Here is a 13,192-nt window from a genome sequence, read left to right as displayed (position 1 = left end):
TAAAAAGTTTTAGATTTTGGATTATTTGCATTATACTGGATGAGCATACTCAATGCAAAAATCTAAATACTGAAAAGCTCCAATGAGCATTTCCTTTGAGTATCATGTCAGCACTCAGAATGTTTCCGATTTTGGAGGATTTCTAGATTTTTGGATTAGGGATATTGAATCTGTATGAAAAATGTACATTGCTTCTAAAATACTACATTTTTAGCATGTTTATTTCAAGACAGAATGAGTGTTTGATAGGTTATGTCCTACCAGTTCAGGATATACAATTTGAATAGAGATCAAATCCTGTTTCAACAAATTCCAATGTTGGAATTTAAAACCTTGAAACTTGAAAATTTGACAGCCTCAAAACTACAATGCTTAACATTATTACCTTTAGCATAGGACACTCAGTATTATAAAGGGTTGAGGACATGCGGTACATGCGAAATGAGTCTATCACAGGGGAGCAGATACTATACATCAGTCATTAATTGAAAAGTCACTACCAGGAAGCGCTGATATACCCTATCCATATCAGTAGTTCCTAGTTCCCTATTTATACCTATACACAAATTCACATTTGGTAATTAGGTTTCATAATACATGTGTAATTTAAAAACCTACCAAGCTCTAGGACTGCCCAACTTTTAGAATATGAATAGTATTTTGGAATCTGTGATGACAGAACTGAATCTGTGGGTATAATGGAAACACTTCTAATAAAAATACTGTTAATAAAAAAAAGAATATAGACCAGGAATGGTGACTACCACCTGTAATCCCAGCTCTTTGGGATGCTGAGGTAGGCATATCACTTAAGGCCAAGAGTTCGAGACCAGCACGGCCAACATGGTGAAACCCTGTCTCTACTAAGAATACAAAAACTTAGCCAAGTGTGGTAGCTTGTTCCTGTAATCCCAGCCACTTGGGAAGCTGAGGGATGAGAATCACTTGAACCTGGAGGCAGCGGTTGCAGTGAGCCAAGATCGCACCACTGCACTCCAGCCTGGGCAACAGAGCAAGATCCTGTCTCAAAAAAAAAAAAAAAAGAAAAATATAAAATTTGTAAATATTGGCCGGGTGCGGTGGCTCAAGCCTGTAATCCCAGCACTTTGGGAGGCCGAGACGGGCGGATCATGAGGTCAGGAGATCGAGACCATCCTGGCTAACACGGTGAAACCCTGTCTCTACTAAAAAATACAAAAAAAAACTAGCCGGGCGAGGTGGTGGGCGCCTGTAGTCCCAGCTACTCGGGAGGCTGAGGCAGGAGAATGGCGTGAACCCAGGAGGTGGAGCTTGCAGTGAGCTGAGATCGCGCCACTGCACTCCAGCCTGGGCGGCAGAGCGAGACTCTGTCTCAAAAAAAAAAAAAAAAAAAAAAAAATTTATAAATATTTAGGCCAGGGGTGGTGGCTCACGGTTGTACTCTCAGCACTTTGGGAGGCCAAGGCAGGCGGATCATGAGTGAGAATCTACCTCAAATATAAAAAATAAAAATAAAAAATAAATTATAACTATTTAAAACACATCGGGCCGGGCACGGTGGCTCACGCCTATAATCCCAGCACTTTGGGAGGCCGAGGTGGGCGGATCACGAGGTCAGGAGATTGAGACCATCCTGGCTAACACGTCTCTACTAAAAATACAAAACAATCAGCCAGGCGTGGTGGTGGGCACCTGTAGTCCCAGCTTCTAGGGAGGCTGAGGCAGGAGAATGGCATGAACCCGGGAGGCGGCGGAGCTTGCAGTAAGCGGAGATCGCGCCACTGCACTCCAGCCTGGGCGACAGAGCGAAACTGCCTCTCAAAAGAAAAAAAAAAACACTGAATTTTTCAATAGATAATTTGCCAATTTTAACAGCGTAAACTACTTTAAACATGATCATTTATCTCCTTCCCCTTGAAGTTGGTTGTTTAAAACGTGATTTCAGACCAGGCATGGTGGCTCACGCCTGTAATCCTAACACTTTAGGAGGCCAAGGCAGGTGTATTGTTTGTGTCTAGGAGTTCAAGACTAGCCCGGACAACACAGTCAAACTCCATCTCTACAAAAAAGTACAAAAATTAGCCAGGCATGATGGTACACGCCTGTAGTCCAAGCTACTTGAGAGGCTGAGGTGGAAGGATCGCTCCAGCCTAGCAAGTAGAGGCTACAGTGAGCCATGCTCAGGCCACTGAACTCCAGCATGGGCGACAAAGTGAAAACTTGTCTCTGAAAAAGAAAAAAAAAAGAAAAGAAACAGTGATTTCACTGCTATTTACAAACTTTTATCAAAAATTTAGTTGAGCCAGGGCAAGGTGGCTCACACCTGTAATGCCAGCACTTTGGGAGGCCAAGGCGGGTGGATCACTTGAGGGCAGGAGTTCAAGACCAGCCTGACCAACATGGTGAAACGCTGTCTCTACTAAAAATACAAAACTTAGACCATGCGTGGTGGCACAAGCCTGTAATCCCAGCTATTCGGGAGGCTGAGGCAGCAGATTCGCTTAAATCCAGGAGGAGGAGGTTGCAGTGAGCCGAGATCGTGCCACTGCACTCCAGCCTGGGTGACAGAGTGAGACTCTGTCTCAAAAAAAAAAAAAAAAATTTAGTTGAGGCAGGCATAGTGGATCTCACCTGTAATCCCAGCACTTTGAAAGGCTGAGGCAGGTGGATTGTTTGAGGCCAAGAGTTAGATACCAGCCTGGCCAACATGGCATAACCCCTCTCCACTAAAAATATAAAAATCAGCAGGCATGGAGGCACATGTCTGTAATCCCGGCTACTTGGGAGGCTGAGGCACAAGAATCATTTGAACCTGGGAGGGGTAGGCTGCAGTGAGCTGAGCTCATACCACTGCACTCCAGCCTGGGTGACAGTGAGACACTCTGTCTCGGAAAAACAAAAAAAAATTTTGTTGAGTGTTCACTTTGGCAGCACATACACTAAAACCGGAACAATACAGAAAAGATTATCACGGCCCCCGCACAAAGATGACACAAATTCGTGAAGTGTTCCCTAAAAAAAAAAAGTTTAGTTACGTACATAAAAAATGGAAACCAAGCATCCCATTCTACTAGGAAAATCCTGGTTCATTTGGAGTGTACTGAACTTACAGAGATACAGCCTTTAAAAATAATGTAGACTCCCTTGAAGTTCAGTACACTCCAAATGAACAAGGCTATTAGAAAAACAGAGCAAGGCCAAGTAAGGTGACTCAAGCCTGTAATCCTAGCACTCTGGGAGGCAGAGGCAGGTGGATCACCTGAGATCAGGAGTTCCAGACCATCTTGGCCAAAATGGTGAAACCCCATCTCTACTAAAAACACAAAATTAGTGGGGCATGGTGGCACGTGCCTGTAATCCAGCTACTCAGGAGGCTGAGGCAGAAGAATTGGTTGAACCTAGGAGGTAGAGGTTGCAGTGAGCAGAGATCACACCATTGCACTCTAGCCTGGGCAATAAAAAGCGAAACTCTGTATCGAAAAAAAAAAAAAAAAAAAGCCAGGTGCGGTGGCTCACACCTGTAATCCCAGCACTTTGGGTAGCCAAGGCAGGCAGATCATAAGGTCAGGAGTTAAGAGAACAGCCTGGCCAACCTGGTGAAACCCCATCTCCACTAAAAATACAAAAAATTAGCCAGGCGTGGTGGCATGCGCCTGTAATCCCAGCTACTTGGGAGGCTGAGGCAGGAGACTCGCTTGAACCTGGGAGGTGGAGGTTGCAGTGAGCCGAGATAGCGCCACTGCAGTCCAGCCTGGGCAACAGGACGAGACTCTGTTTCAAAAAAAAAAAAAAAAAAGAAGAAAAAAGAAAAGCAGAGCAGAAGTGCTGGGCGCAGTGGCTCACACATGCAATCCCAGCACTTTGGAAGACCAAGGTGGGCAGACTGCTTGAGCTCAGGAGTTTGAGACCAGCCTGTGCAACATGGCAAAACTTGGTCTCTAATAAAAATTAAAAAAAAAAAAAGCCAGCCAGGCATTGTGCTTGTAGTCCCAGCTACTCAGGAGGCTGAGGCCAGGAGGTGAAGATTGCAGTGAGGCAAGATCACACCAGTGTACCCCAGCCTGGGTGACAGTGAGATTCTGTCACAAAAAAAAAAAAAAAGAGAAAGAAGAAAAGATGATTTTAAAAATTCTATGTGTTTAACTGAAATTTCTTTTTTTTGAGAAGTTTTGCTCTTGTTGCCCATGCTGGAGTGCAATGGCATGATCTTGGCTCACTGCAACCTCCGCCCCCCGAGTTCAAGGGATTCTCCTGCCTCAGCCTCCCAAGTAGCTGGGATTACAGGCATGTGCCACCATACCCTGCTAATTTTGTATTTTTAGTAGATATAGGGTTTCTCCACGTTGGCCAGGCTGGTCTCGAACTCCCGACCTCAGGTGATCTGCTGGCCTCAGCCTCCCAAAGTGCTGGGATTACAGGAGTGAGCCACCACTCCCAGCCGGTTAACTGAAATTTCTAAGAAAAGTATACAGATGATCTACTTAAGGCAGGAATATATTCATTAATAGCTATGGTCATGTAGACTGTACTATGTTGGATGTGGGCTGCCGTGCTTCTTGAAAACGAGAATTGTAGACCACAAATGAGAAAGGCTTTTGAAATACCATTAGCTAAATTAACTACTGTATTTGATACCTGAACTAGTACACTCCTACTCAAAATATATGTTTGAAAGAAAAGTTTCGGCTGGGTGTGCTAGCTCACACACCTGTAATCCCAGCACTTTGGGAGGCAAAGGCAGGTGGATCACTAGAGATCAGGGGTTCGAGACCAGCCTGGCCAACATGGTGAAACCCGGTCTCTACTACACATACAAAAAATCAGTTGGAATCCCAACTACTTGGGAGGCTGAGGAAGGTGCATTGCTAGAACCCAGGAGGCAGAGGTTGCAGTGAGCTGAGATTGCACCATTGTACTCCAGCCTGGGCAACTAACAAAACTCCGTCTCAAAAAAAAAAAAAAAATTTAGCTGGGCATGGTGGTACATGCCTGCAATCCTAGCTACTCGGGAGGCTGAGGCAGGAGAATCACTTGGGATTCAGAGACGGAGGTTGCAGTGAGCCAAGATCACACCACTGCACTCCAGCCTGGACAACAAAGTAAGACTCTGTCTCAAAAAAAAAGTAAAGTTTCATTCTTTTCCCAAAATGACACTAAATCCTCTAGGCTGGACACAGTGGCTCATGCCTATAATCCCAGCACTTTGGGAGGCCCAGATGAGTGGATCACATGAGGTTAGGAGATTGAAACCAGCATGGGCAAGATGGTAAAACCTCGTCTCTACTAAAAATATAAAAATTAGCTGAGCGTGGTGGCGGGGGCCTATAACCCCAGCTACTCAGGCAGCTGAGGCAGGAAAATCGCTTGAACTCAGGAGGTGGAGGTTGCAGTCAGCCGAGATCATGCCATTGCACTTCAGCCTCGGCAACAAGAGCAAAACTCCGTCTCAGGGGGAGAAAAAAAAAAGCCAGTGCGGTGACTCATGCCTGTAATCCCAGCACTTTGGGAGGCCAAGGGGGGTGGATCACCTGAGGTCAGGAATTTGAGACCAGCCTGGCCAACATGTGGAGATCCTGTCTCTACTAAAAATACAAAAATTAGTCAGGCATGGTGGTGACCATCTATAGTTTCAGCTACTTGGGAGGCTGAGGCAGGAGAATTGCTTGAACGTGAGAGGCGGAGACTACAGTGAACCGAGATCATGCCACTGCACTCCAGCCTGGGCAACAGAGCAAGACTCCGTCTCGGGGAAAAAAAAAAGCAGACAAACCCTCTAATGTAGGCTTTATGTTCTTTATGTGCACACTGACTTATTTTACATGTCCACTGTCATTTCACACAAGCCCTGATCCTGGCTCCATTAGAAGTTTTATTTACCCATCAATTAAAATAACCAACATTTACTAATTGCATTCTGTATTTCATCCATAAGGTACTGTAGGTAATAAAAAGATGTGTAAGTCACATTCTCAACATCCATGCTGCTGCAGTCTCAGGTGAGAAGATAAAAGAGAGAATATAAGTGAGTTCCTTATGAAACTTTTAGATTTCTTTTTTAAAAGTTTTCCTACGTAAAAATTACTTCTCATGTCAAAGATAGGAGCAGCTAGTACATGGATATGGAGCAACTGGTACATGGATGTATCAGCACACACACACACACAAAATAGAAACAGAAACACATCATGAATTTAAAATAAAAAAATAAAATTGCTGGCCGGGCGCGGTGGCTCAAGCCTGTAATCCCAGCACTTTGGGAGGCCGAGACGGGCGGATCACAAGGTCAGGAGATCGAGACCATCCTGGCTAACACGGGGAAACCCCGTCTCTACTAAAAAATACAAAAAACTAGCTGGGCGAGGTGGCGGGCGCCTGTAGTCCCAGCTACTCAAGAGGCTGAGGCAGGAGAATGGCGGGAACCCGGGAGGCGGAGCTTGCAGTGAGCTGAGATCTGGCCACTGCACTCCAGCCTGGGCGACAGAGCAAGACTCCGTCTCAAAAATAAATAAATAAATAAATAAATAAATAAAATTGCTCATGGAAGACACTCTCATCTTCTTTTTTTTTTTTTTTTTGATACATCTCACTGTTATCCAGGCTAGAGTGCAGTGGTGCGATCGTGGCTCACTGTAGCTCCAACCTTCCAAGCTCCAGTAATGGTCCCACCTCAGTCTCCCAAGTAGCTCAGACCACAGATGCATGCTATCATGCCCTTTTTTCTTGTTTAATGGTAGCAACAGGGTCTGGCTATGTAGTCTAGACTGGTCTCAAGCACCTGGGCTCAAGTAATCCTCTTGTCTTGGCCTCCCAAAAGGCTGGGATTATAGGAATAAACCATAGCACCTGGCCTATTTCCATTTTTCTACCCTTAATAATTTATTTATATGTAGAAAACTGATAATAATCATGGCCAGGCTTGGGCACAGTGGCTCATGCTTCTAATCCCAGCACTATGGGAGGCCAAGGCAGGTGGATCACCTGAGGTCAGGAGTTCGGGACGGGACCAGCCTGGCTGACATTGTGAAACCCTGTCTCTGCTAAAAATACAAAAAAATTATCCGGGTGTGGTGGCATGTGCCTGCAGTCCCAGCTACTGGGGAGGCTGAGGCAGGAGAGTCGTGTGAACCCCAGAGGCAGAAGTTGCAGTGAGCTGAGATTGAGCCACTGCACTCTAGCTTGGGTGACAGTGGGAATCCATTTCAAAAAAAAAAAAAAATCATGGCCAAACTCAGCAGCTCACACATGTAATGCCAGCATTCAGGTATGCCAAGGTAGAAGGATAATATGAGTTGAGGAGTTTGGGACAAACCTGGGCAACAGAGTAAGACCCCATCTCTTAAAAAAGAGCTGGAGGAGGAGGTGGCTAAAAAAAAAAAAAACATGTTTAAGAATAATTAGATCGGCCCAGTGCAGTGGCTCATACCTGTAATCCCAGTACTTTGGGAAGCCAAGGGACAGACCCTGAGGTCAGGAGTTCAAGATCAGCCTAGTCAAGGTAGTGAAACCCTGTCTCTACTAAAAATACAAAAATTAGCTGGGCGCAGTGGCTCATGTCTGTAATCCCAGCACTTTGGGAGGCCAAGGCAGGTGGATCACAAGGTCAAGAGTTCGAGACCAGCCTGACCACCATAGTGAAACTCCGTCTCTACTAAAAATACAAAAAACTTAGCCGGGCATGGTGGCATGTGCCTATAGTCCCAGCTACTTGGGAGGCTGAGGCAGGAAAATCACTTGAACCTGGGAGGCAGAGGTTGTGGTGAGCCAAGATCGCACCACTACAATCCAGCCTGGGAAACAGAGACTCCATCTCAAAAAAAAAAAAAAAAAAAACCACCACTACAAAAATTAGCCGGACATGGTGGCACACACCATGTACAGCTGTAGTCCCAGCTACTCAGGAGGCTGAGGCAGGAGAATCGCTTGAACCCTGGAGGTGGGGGTTGTGGTGAGCCAAGATCGCGCCACTGCACTCCAGCCTAGGCAACAGAGCAAGACTGTCTCAAAAATAATAACAATAATAATAATTAGATTACGGCCAGGCCTGTGGTTCACACCTGTAATTCCAGCACATTGGAAGCCCGAGGCAGGTGGATCATTTAAGGTCAGGAGTTCGTAACCAACATGGTGAAACCCCATCTCTAATAAAAATACACAAATTAGCCAGGCATGGTGGTGGGCGCCTGTAATCCCAGCTACTCAGGAGGCTAAGGCAGGAGAATCGCCTGAACTTGTGAGGTGGAGGTTGCAGTGAGCCAAGATCACCCCAATGCACTCCAGCCTGCGTGACAGAGCAGAACTGCCTCAAAAAAAAAAAAAAAAAAAAAAGGCGAGGCACAGTGGCTTATGCCTGTAATCTCTGCACTTTGTTGGGGCCAAGGCAGGCAGATCACCTGAGGTCAGGAGTTCCTGACCAGCCTGGCCAACAAGGCGAAACCCAGGCTCTACTAAAAATACAAAATTAGTTGAGTGTGGTAGCAGGTACCTGCAATCCCAGCTACTTGGGAAGCTGAGGCAGGAGAATCGCTTGAACCCAGGAGGCGGATGCAGCTGAGATCGCACCACTGCACTCCAGCTTTGGTGACAAGAGCAAAAATTCCATCTCAAAAAATAAATAAACAAATAAAATAATATTAGGTGTGGCACGGAGGTTCACACCTGTAATCCCAGTACTTTGGGAGGCCGAGGCAGATGGATCACGAGATCAAGAGTTGAGATCGGCCGGGCGCGGTGGCTCAAGCCTGTAATCCCAGCACTTTGGGAGGCCGAGACGGGCGGATCACGAGGTCAGGAGATCGAGACCATCCTGGCTATGAAACATCCTGGCTATGAGACAATGAAACCCCGTCTCCACTAAAAATACAAAAAAATTAGCCGGGCGTGGTGGTGGCGCCTATAGTCCCAGCTACTCGGGAGGCTGAGGCAGGAGAATGGCGGGAACCCGGGAGGCGGAGCTTGCAGTGAGCCGAGATCGTGCCACTGCACTCCAGCCTGGGCGACAGAGCGAGACTCCGCCTCAAAAAAAAAAAAAAAAAAAAGAATATGGCTTTTATCTTTTTATCTTTGGCTTTTATCTATCTATATTTTGGACCTCAAGTTAATTTTTTTCACATAAATTTGAGGTTCGGTTCTGGGTGCAGTGGCTCACACCTGTAATCACAGCACTTTGGAAGGACGAGGCGGGCGAATCACGAGGTCAGGAGTTCCAGACCAGCCTGGCCAACATGGTAAAACCCCGTCTCCACTAAAAATACAAAAAATTAGCTGGGCGTGGTGGCAGGCACCTGTAATCCCAGCCACTTGGATTCTATCACTTGAACCTGAGAGGCAGAGTTTGCAGTGAGCCAAGATTGCCACTGCACTCCAGCCTGGGCAATAATGAGAGACTCCGTCTCAAAAAAAAAAAAAAGAAAATTCAGGTTCTCGCCTTCTCTTCTGTAATTTTCATCACGTGGCAGAATTTGTTATTATTATTTTTTTAATTAAAATTTTCTTTTTAAAGACAAGGTCTCTTTCACAAGCTGGCGTACAGCAGCCCAATCACAGTTCACCACAGCCTTGAACTCCTGGGCTCAAGTGATCCTCCTGCCTCAGCCTCCCAAGTAGCTAGGGCTAAAGGTACCTGCCACCACATCCAACTAATTTTTAAATGTTTTGTAGAGATGGGGTCTCACTATGTTGTTGTCCAGGCTGGTTTTGAACTCCTGGCCTTAAACAATCCTCCCACCATGGCCTCCCAAAGTGCTGGGATTACATCCACAAAGCTCAGTCTATAAATACCTATTAATGTTAGAAAGAGTATGTGGAATTTTTATTTAAAATCACATTTTGGGCCGGGCGCGGTGGCTCAAGCCTGTAATCCCAGCACTTTGGGAGGCCGAGACGGGTGGATCACGAGGTCAGGAGATCGAGACCATCCTGGCTAACACGGTGAAACTCCGTCTCTACTAAAAAATACAAAAAAACTAGCCGGGCGAGATGGCGGGCGCCTGTAGTCCCAGCTACTTGGGAGGCTGAGGCAGGAGAATGGCGTAAACCCCGGAGGCGGAGCTTGCAGTGAGCTGAGATCCGGCCACTGCACTCCAGCCCAGGCGACACAGCGAGACTCTGTCTCAAAAAAAAAAAAAAAAAAAAAAATCACATTTTGGGTTGGATGTGGCGGCTCACGCCTGTAATCCCAACACTTTGGAAGGCCGAGGTGGGAGGATCATTTAAGGTCAGGAGTTTGAGACCAGCCTGGCCAACATGGTGAAACCCTGTCCCTACTAAAAATTACAAAAATTAGCCAGCCATGGTGGCACATGCCTGTAATCCCAGCTACTCAGAGGAGCTGAGGCAGGAGAATCGCTTGAACCCAGGAGGTTGCAGTGAGCCGAGATCACACCATTGCACTCCAGCCTGGGCAACAGTAAGAGACTCCGTCTGAAAAAATAAATAAATAAAAAATCAGATTTTGGCAGTCTGGTCACGCCAAAAAAAAAAAAAAAAAGGAAACATTACACATCATATTTCTTTCTATAAATAGTGATGGGCCATTTCTTAAAATTTTTCTCCCCTTTCCATTTACTGTATTTGCATCTTCTTTAAAGGAACAGAGGGTAAATGTGAAAAAACATACTTTCTCACCCAGAGGGCTGCAATGTATCATCATTCAAATCACCAATATTGGCCGGGAGTGGTGGTTCATGCCTGTAATCCCAACACTTTGGAAGGCAAGGCAATGGATCACTTGAGTCCAGGAGCTCAAGACCAACCTGGGCAACATGATGAAATCCCATCTCTACAAAAAATAAATTAGCCAGATGTGGTGGTGTGCACCTGTAATCTCAACTAGTCAGGAAGCTAAGCTGGGAGGATCACCTGAGTCTGGAAGGCAGAGGTTGCAAAGAGCCTAGATCGCATCACTGAACTCCAGCCTGGGGGACAGAGCCAGAGCCTGTCTCAAAATAAAATGAAATAAAACTACAATTATTACCTTGAAAGGAACAGAGGCCTGGGAATTAGGCTAGGATGCAAGATCAGTGGCACTTAATTTTGTGCTTACAATGAAAAGTTCGTTTCAATAAATGTAATTCACATCCCAAAGAGCATAGGATCGCAGTAGAATAAGCAAACCGTAACACAAAGACTGCCATCACATGTCACTGCTAAAGCAAGTGTGTTTGGTGGTACATGCCTAGTTAGTCCTGTCAAGATATTAAAGAAATACATATATATTGTTTTGAAACAGAGTTTCGCTCTGTCGCCCAGGCTGCAGTGCAGTGGCATGACCTCGGCTCACCGCAGCCTCCGCCTCCTGCGTTCAAGTGATCCTCCCACCTCAGCCTCCTGAGCATCTGGGATTACAGGCGCCTGCCACCACGCCTGGCTAATTTTTCTTTTTTTTTTTTGAGACGGAGTCTCACTCTGTCACCCACGCTGGAGTGCAATGGCCAGATCTCAGCTCACTGCAAGCTCCGCCTCCCCGGGTTCACGCCATTCTCCCGCCTCAGCCTCCCAAGTAGCTGGGACTACAGGCACCCGACACCTTGTCCGGCTAGTTTTTTGTATTATTTAGTAGAGACAGGGTTTCACCGGGTTAGCCAGGATGGTCTCGATCTCCTGACCTCGTGATCCGCCCGTCTCGGCCTCCCAAAGTGCTGAGATTACAGGTTTGAGCCACCACGCCTGGCCTCATTTTTATTTTTTTTTTTGAGGCGGAGTCTCGCTCTGTTGCCAAGGCTGGAGTGCAGTGGCACAATCTCAGCTCACTGCAACCTCACAAGCAATTCTCTGCCTCAGCCTTCCCAGTAGCTAGGACTACAGGCACCCATCACCACGCCCAGCTAATTTTTGTATTTTTAGTAGAGACGGTTTCACCATCGTGGCCAGGCTGGTCTTGAACTCCTGACCTCGTGATCCACCCGCCTCAGCTTCCCAAAGTGCTGGGATTAAAGGCATGAGCCACCGTACCCGGCCACGCCTGGCTAATTTTTGTATGTTTTTAGTAGAGATGGGGTTCCACCATGTTGGCCAGGCTGATCTTGAACTCCTGGGTTCAAGTGATCTTATCTCCCTCAGTTTCCCAGAGTGCTGAAATTACAGGCGTGAGCCACCAAGTCCAGCCTTAAAGAAATATTTTTGTTAATGTCTTCTATAAAATTAGATTCATGCTTCGTAATCATTTCAATTCTCAATATTCAGAGAACTTACTAAGATTAAAGTTCTTCCCCTCATCCCACTGTGAATTATATTCTAATTAGCAAATATTTTACATATTATTCTTTTACTTTTTAAGGAATAATTTTTTTTTTTTACATGTTACCGTGTCTCAATTTCCTCATCTGAAAAATGCATTTTTTTAAGTAAAAAATTTTTAATTATGGCAAATTACACATAATCTAAAATTTACCATGGTAATTTTTTTTTCTTTTTTATTATTATACTTTAAGTTCTAGGGTACATGTGCATAACGTGCAGGTTTGTTACATATGTATACTTGTGCCATGCTGGCATGCTGCACCCATCAACTCGTCAGCACCCATCAACTCGTCATTTACATCAGATACAACTCCCAATGCAATCCCTCACCCCTTCCCCCCTTTTTATGGAATAATTAAAAAACAAAAAAAAAAGCAGCCCTTTTCAAAATAAACCCAGTTTGGACCCTGGATCAGGAGAGAAAAAACAAACTCAGCTATAAATGACATTTTGTGAGTTATTCTGAATTCCAATTGAAAACAAAAACCAACAATGAAGACATTTTGGGGGCTACTGGGACTATTTGGTTAAATATTATTATTGATAGCATTTTTGTTTGGTTTGGTTTTTCTGAGATGGAGTCTCGTTCTGTCGCCCAGGCTGGAGTGCAGTGGTACGATCTCAACTCACTACAAGCTCCGCCTCCCAGGTTCGCGCCATTCTTACCTCAGCCTCCCGAGTAGCTGGGACTACAGGCGTCTGCCACCACGCCCGGCTAATTTTTTATATTTTTAGTAGAGGCGGGGTTTCACCGTGTTCGCCAAGATAGTCTTGATATCCTGACCTCATGATCCACCCGCCTCGGCCTCCCAAAGTGCCGGGATTACAGGCATGAGCCACTGCGCATGGCAGATAGCATGTTATTTATATAACTATTGATGTTATTAAGTCAATCCTAAATTTTTCAGGGTGATGAAGATATCGTAATTACACAGAACAACGTCATTATTAGGAGAGACATGCTGAAGTACTTAGA

The 13,192-nt window shown here is 45.6% G+C and overlaps 1 protein-coding gene and 1 non-coding gene across 6 annotated transcripts in view; one reads left to right on the top strand and one right to left on the bottom strand.

Annotated features, from left to right (window-relative positions):
- Positions 1-13,192, bottom strand: part of LOC105472252 (cyclin dependent kinase 12) — a 78,105-nt gene that overhangs the window by 51,975 nt on the left and 12,938 nt on the right. The window lies entirely within an intron of this gene.
- Positions 2,895-2,999, top strand: LOC112424991 (U6 spliceosomal RNA). Its single transcript, XR_003015963.1, has one exon. It is a non-coding gene; the product is annotated as a U6 spliceosomal RNA (small nuclear RNA).

The sequence above is a fragment of the Macaca nemestrina genome, chromosome 17 (genome assembly GCF_043159975.1).
Source record: "Macaca nemestrina isolate mMacNem1 chromosome 17, mMacNem.hap1, whole genome shotgun sequence".
NCBI classification, from domain to species: Eukaryota; Metazoa; Chordata; class Mammalia; order Primates; family Cercopithecidae; genus Macaca; species Macaca nemestrina.
Note: the sequence above shows the minus strand (reverse complement) of the source record. Positions and strands in the feature narration are given on the sequence as shown.